Source organism: Solanum lycopersicum, chromosome 6 (genome assembly GCF_036512215.1).
Source record: "Solanum lycopersicum chromosome 6, SLM_r2.1".
Lineage (NCBI taxonomy): Eukaryota > Viridiplantae > Streptophyta > Magnoliopsida > Solanales > Solanaceae > Solanum > Solanum lycopersicum.
Window position 1 is genome coordinate 6146207 of NC_090805.1, and position 8110 is coordinate 6154316.

Sequence of the window (8110 nt, forward strand, 5' to 3'; positions counted from 1 at the left end):
AGCTTAGACATAGGCATGAGCTAGTGGAGAGTGTTCCACTAGCGTTTCTTTCTTACTTATTTCAGACGTTGTGTTAGTGCCATTTTTGCAACTTTATATTTGCAGTTTATGAACTATTTCCTTTATTTGAATATCTCATTATTAGATGGTTGTTGTGAATTGATGTGATATATTGCAATTCTTACTATGAATTCTATTTCTATTTCAAAGCAAACAAAAGTATTAAATTTTCTGCTTAAATTAACCTATACGATGTAATAATGACGTATGTAGGCGTGTCTACAACATATGAGAGGTCAACAACGCCGGTTTTGACTAGGGTATATACCCCGGTAGTGACAAAGATATTCAACTCGGTGAAATAAGGCTTAGCTCGATTAGAAAATACTTGACACAACTTTGTATAGTCAACTCTGAGTAGTTAACTCAATATAATGCAAAAAGACAGATGTAATATATGGAATGATTTTAAAACATTAGAAAGAAACTCAATGAATTGAACAATTCAATAGTAACTAAGTTTGTATGCAAAGATGCAATATAAACTCTCTTTGTACATGAAAGTATAAAATAAACTCTGTGTAAATAAAAATACAAAATATGTCTATGGGAGTTTCTCAAAACGACAACTATCACTATGATTGTATGATGATAGAACGTCTTGTCGGGGGTATAGAACCTAACTACAATGTGGATCCACTATTCTATGCTAAAAAGCACTAAGGAATCATCTATATCCATGTTGGATACATAATTTATAGAGACTTTGAATTATCTTAATTTAAATTTGTCACCATATTGGTGCAGTACTACTTCCGAAATGTAACTAACTTATATGTTTAAAAAAACCTAACTCTTTCTATGGTTTGAGATCTCTTAAAAGAAATGGTACTCAAACTACTCAAAACTCTTTCGGAAATTTTAGTTTCCTCTCATCTTAAATATGAAAACATGTACTTTTGATGTTACTTAGTTCCTATACATCATTTTAAAGAAAATGAAATCAACTATGCTTTTTCTCAAAAACATTTCAAAATAATGTTATATTATTATCATTGATGACTCGGAAAGTCATAGTACAAAAACATTAATGGTATATCTAGATACCATATTGTTCATACACTGATGATATACTTCATTGTCATATTAAACTTGTTTTAGAAAAATCTATTCTCAAAACTCATGTTTACTTTCTCAAAACTCAGTTTAATAACTAATGTGTTGGATTTAAAAAGATTTTTTTAAAATTTACAACTCAAATCACAGGAATTATGAACATGAACGATTCAACTTAGGGATCTTGATAAAAATAAAGAACCTCACTCAAGACTCAATAATCTACTCATCTCTAGATTGCTCGACTCATACAGTTCCTACGGAATTACGAGCATGAAAAACTCAAATCAAGGCTTCATTGGTAACATGTAATAGTCCCATGATTATGAAATATAATCTCAAAAGTATTAGGAACTCAATACACATTTAGGAATAATTTCTAGGTATTCAAAAGTAGTTTAGAGTTTTTAGAATCGATAGTGCTTAAAGGTACCATTCTAAAGGACTGAAATAGGAAAAACAATAGAGAAGAGGTGGGGGCAGGCGACACTGGTGCATTGAGTGGAGCAAGGCGCCAACCCTCTATCGAGATGGGCCCAGAAAAGCCTAGCAACTTTCTTTGCTCGTTTTCTCACCCTGACTTGCCTAGAATCAAATAGTTTCTTAAATAATCACTTAGATTTGATTACATAAAATAAGTATTGTTGAATCTATTAAATAGACATCAAATCACTCTCTTTCATATCAATAAACCACTAAACCCCCAATAAAACGATATTAAGAATGAAACTTCAAAAACACTTACCAAGAACTTAAATCTTTCAATCATTATGCACGAATTCAAATGTAGAAATCATGTTTGGCGTGTGGGTGAATGAACTCAACACTATGGAAACTTACATACCTCATATGGATTAAACCCATGGCAAAAATCCGCAACAAAATTCAAGAAACTCGACGAATGCTTTGATCCTCTCCTCTTTTGTCTTTTTTCTCTTATTGAACTCACAACTGTAACTCTAGGAGTATATTAGATTTATAAAACTAAACCTAATCAGATTACACCCCTAAAACCTTCTAAAATGAATCAAACCTCGTTTGGTATGGAAAAGACTACCCCTTACAATTTTTAGGTAACTTTCCTTAACTTGACAACCTTACTTCAAAAGGACATATCTCACCCACCCGACCTCAAAACTTAGCAAACTTGTTGGCGTTTGTAAGATAATTGAAAGAATTTTAGTTGATATATTGTAGGCCACCTAACTAATCATGTACTGAAGGTTATGGTCATTTGAAGTTGACTGAAAATTAAGAAGAACTTATGAATGAATTAAATGAATTCTCTTTAGTTCTTCTTGGAACTCAAGGTTCTACATCTAGTGACCTCATGTAGCGACCAATAGGTACCCCTTTATAAGTTACCAGCGATTCAAATTTCAAGAAGCCCCACACAAGACTCTCGTATCAATCATCACATAATATACACTAAAATAAGCAAAAACTTAAAACTTTCTTCACACGTGAAGAATTCTTTCATTAAAACACAATCGGAAGACTTTCATTAAAAATATCTGCCTTTACAATGTTTTTTAACCATCTAAACATGAAATGTAAAACATAGGGACTAAGAACATACAAGACTTAAAATAATGACTAAAGACATAAAAGGAACATGTGGTTCTTGTCCTCAAATCAATGAGGACTCACTAACACTTCATATTCAACCCTTAGAAACCTATCCATCCTCCATGGCATATCAAGACTTCCAATTCCCTAAACTTTAGTTAAAAAGGGAAAAGTAGAAGTTAGCACATTGAATTCACTAAGTATGGATGCCATTCGCCGCCCATACACCCTCTTCAATCGTACCTAAACAATCCTCAAAGCTACCCTACATAACTTCCTTTTTATAAAACACACATCATTTAGAAATCACATATTCATTAAAACTATTTTAATATAAATCCATACATTTAGATTACTTCATATAATTGTCTTGGAATGACCTAAAGAAACCACATACTAGAACCTTCAAAGCCTACTCATGCCGTGTATAAATAGCGTCTCATTCCACTACCAACACTTTGTAGAACTTCTCAAATAATAGAATGCATCTCACATGATGAGAATAGGCATTAAACAACATAGACCATAATAGCTAGGCATGGAATCTGGAGTCTACCTTACTCCGGTGGATGGTGTTCTACTTGCCTAGGGTAGAACTAGGACACATCTCATGTAGGCACATGGTTAAGGAATATCAAGGGTTATATTGTACGCTAGTCTCAACTTAAGTACAATCATTCCCCAACCATATTCACTCGGTGCTAGCCATGTTTTCCTAGAGTAAATTCAATCACAAGGGCATATGAAGAGGTATCATACTTTAGTCACTACAATAATCATAATACACCTTACCAGGGATGGTCCACTTGGGCTTCCAGTCAATGGTCAATAAGGATAGCTCAATGACATTCATATAAATGGTTTTAGGTTGTTCCAGCCAACCCCTAAGTCCATCATTCATATGAAAAGGATACTATTACGGCTTTCAACTTCAAGGATATAATAATCTTTTTTCTAGCTTGAATTTTACAAGTTAATGTCCCTATAAACCATGTTCAAGGTCATATTTCAATCATACATACACATACAAGACAAGGGTGATTTTGCCTACCAAGTCAAGGAATCAAATATTCACGTACCTTTTATGCATCAAGAAGAGAGACTTAAGTCTACCAAATCAAGACACACCATTCATCATATCATTCATACAATGTCATTCAACTACCAAGTAAGGACATTAATTCTTCCACACAAGATACCTTATCAACACATACAGCAACTCATCATACTCTACCATAAGCACTTTACTCATTAAAAAGAAAACATGCTTAAACATCACACATTCATACAAAACATTATCACATAAGACACCTCTTAGACCTCTTATTATCCTTACCATTACTTAAATAAGAATCATAACCTTAGAAATTATGAATGATCACATAAGAATTTTAAGAGTATTTCACTCCACATCTTTATATTTCTAAAAATAACATATATAACACATCATACTTCAGTTTACATAATCATATAAGCCATAACATCTTCAATATGAGCACATTACTTCACATAATCAACTTCACCTTATACATTCATATAAGCCCTATCATGATACTATAACAATTTATTTAATTAATGCCAACAAGGACATGTTCATCACATAATCAACACATAAGCACCGCCATTATAAGTTGAGAATACCAATCAATAGCTATTCTATATAAATTCTACACAATATAGAGAGATCAAGTTATCTTACAACCTTTACATCATCATCATCAACAATCATTAGCCATTTCAATAAATTAACTTCATAACGGCTCTTAGTCGTAGCCATCAACACAATTTCAAACCAACAATCCAACAATATAAAATATGACTATAATCAATGTAAGGCAGCCTATATACCGTTCTATCATAATCTATACATAAATCAATTTTCCAATACAAGCTACACATGAATTTTGTAGTATAAAGTCGTGATCGAATTACCCATGTTATAGCAAAGAATAGAGATTTGAGAAGGTCAAGGGTTCATGGATATTTTCATCGGAAAACATCAATTATACATTAATACCATCATATCTTAAATGTTTATAAACGTTTCATGCAAGAACCGGTGACTTTGAGTAGAAATTGGACTTTTTCATCTTTTTAAAATCTTCGAAATAACTTTGAATTGTATCTAATGTGATAAAAATCCTTACATAAATAACTTTGATACCTTATTAGAATAATCCAAAGAGAATCGAAGAAGAAACTCCATTGAAAATCCATCATCAAGCTTCATTATCACCTTATGCTTTCATGGAGGTTTTTGGAGAGAATTTTGGAGGGAAAGAGTTTTTATTAAGGTGGTAGGGTCTAAATAAGAACTGAATCACTTCAATACTCTAAAAATACACAAATACACCTAAAAATGTCCTCCTTATTTATAAGACTTGGGGTGAATTTACCAAAACACCCCAAGCCAAACTTTGCAACAGGCAATGTGTAGGTTCCCATTGATGCCCACCCAACGACGGACTATCATCTGAGTGATACTCCATCAAAGGGGTCCGTATTTTGGGCATTCAACTCACCAACCTACAGGGCTTTAAGACCTTTGAATCTCAATCGACGCCAAAGGTTGACGATGTAATACCTCTAAAATCAATTAGGTTTTACTAGAGAATAACATATTTTTCATGAGAGTCTAAGGTCCGAAAATGGTTTATAATGTGGTAATGAATAAGTGTCTAAAGATTTAGACGATTTGGATGTGAAAAATCAAGGGACGATCAAGACATTCGACGACTAAGTCACTCATGTGACTTATATGTTTTTAATGTGATTATGTGTGATTCATTATTTTATGAGGTCCTTATATGAGTTATAATAGTGTTTATAGGCAGTGTGTAAGGTCAAACGTCCAAAAACGTGTGTGACATTAGAAAGATTTTCCTTGAAACGACCTTGTATGTCTTAGCATGTTTATTCAAGTTTTATGCATTTTTTTGGATGAAATTGATGTGGGAGGCCCTAAAATTGTATACGGACATAGTAGAGTCGGAAATGTCCGGGCAAAAATCCCCAAGGACCAACCAAAGGTCCTTGTGGAAGGACCCAACAAGGGGTCCAAAGCTGCTCTAGGCAGTCCCACATATTACTGGCAATCAACTGCCAGTATCCAGGTCGACACCCCGTAGGAGAGGGGTTTCGATCAAGACTTAGGAATAAGGAGGATGGACATCAAAGGACCAGTCTCCGACCCAAACCACGGACCAATAGGACAGTCCGTTGGTTGGGAAATGGCCCGTCAATGGCCAGGTGTGGATGGTCTGTGTCACCTGCGTAGCTTTACTGTAAAATGCAAGAGCAAAATTGTCAAGACCCGGATTCTTGAATTCAAATCACTACCGACGTCGTTTACCTCTTTGAGATCACTGAAAAGCCTAGTTACGTCATCATTACATTCATTAGGTTAATTTTTGTGGAAATTTTGAAACTTTTTGTTTATATTTAAAGTATAGATATACTTCATATTGTAAATGTATATACGCATATTTCTAAGGAAGTTCATTGCTCATACATCAACCATCTAGTTATAGAATCATAAAACTTGAAAGAAATTGAATCTCATGTCATAAGTAATACTTGCCAGAACGGCACTATTACAAGCATCTTAATAAAATAGGAAAGAAACACTAGAGGAACCTACACCACTAGTTCAAACCTACTACTAAGTAATAAATATAAAGGCATGCATCCTCGAATGCATGAGGACCTACCAAGTCCAGATGAAATCTCTGAGTCCGAAGCGCTGCAATGATAACCTCAACGTCCACCTGATCCTGCACCTAAAATAGTAATATGTACATGATTAATACACACTTGTACTAAGTATGGGTGTATGCAAGTAAACACCAAGGACATGCGTGATTAAGAAGATCTCTCTCCTAACGATATGAATTATTGAAAGCCAAGTAAGTTGGACTTGCCAAATCAGATTCTTAAAGTTATGCTATAAGAGTTACATGCATCATCATTCTTTTCATATTGCACCCAGCACATAACATATTTCATATAGCACATACATATATCACATATCATTTTTTTATATACCATGAGAGCTTGGAATCACAGATTTAACATTAGCACTTCCTAAATGAGGGTTCAACATATCGAACCTCAACTTGGGAGCCTTCTTTAGCAAACACAGAGTCCGCTTCTTTCATTCATATGTAGGTCAAAATATTCATGTCATTCATTCAAAGATTGATGTAAGCACCATCTGTACCTAAGGTGAAGCTTAAGAATATCATCGGGATCATGAAGTGCAATGACCGAGAATGACCTAATGTCTTTACCTGAATCTGGTTTCACCTCCTAATTGTCTTGCACATACACCTTCGGTATCGTTCATTTCATTATCTTTCATACTTTGAGGAAATTCAACTTTAACTGACATAGATCATGTGGGCATCATAAAATCTTATCTCTTCCCCACACCGAAAAGAGGTGGAGTCACTAGCCAAGGTGAAACCAAAACATCCCTAGCTCGCTTAGGTGGAAAACCACTAGCTAGTTCCCTATGTTGGTAGCATGGTTCAAACACTAAGAGATTTAGGGAGACCCATACCCACCTTGGTGGACAGTCTCATCTCATGTAAATTACTTGAACCTCCACCCTTCCCAAAAGAAGGCATCACCACTCGTAGCTAGCATATAGGTGCTCCGTTTAAAGTTCCTATTTACATTCAACTCATACATCATTGAAGCTTTCTTCTAGGATGAGGTATTCATATCTCATTAGATCATTTATCATCTCTTCTTTACGTATTAAGTGTGAATTGTTCTACACTTACATATAGAATGTGATTGAGACTTGTCTCTTAATATTCAACACGCTCTTAGGTGAGTACATTTGGTGACATTATATTGGTGTAGGTACAACTTGTCTCACTTGCACTAGCCTCATACTATGGTGCCACCCTATTCTTTCTTAACATCGGCTAACATAGATATGCTCTCTTAGAAATTGCATTTAGTGACATTTGCTTTTTAGGCGTAAATGCAGCTTGTCTCATTTGCACTAGCCTATAATCATGTAGTAACTCTTTTCTTTACATATTAACTATGGATTCATTATTAACACTCTTTTGGAATATGCTTGAAACTTGAACTACATCATTCTACACTCACATAAGTGAGTACGTTTGGTAACATTTACTTAGGCTTTGTTGAGACTTGTCTCACAATTCATCTTAGCTTCTTATCATGTTGTCACCATTTTCATTCGCATCACAGTATAATACAATTACTGACCTGATTATGTGAATGTTGATTTCTTAATCTTATCATTTACTCATGATAATACCCATTTCGGGTTTCTCATATTTGGTGAAGTGTTTCATGATAATATAAGTATATGTTGTGTAAGATTTATGCATTTTACACATTCAGCCAAGGGACCCAAGTTCAATCTCTAGTGGTTTCATTTTAT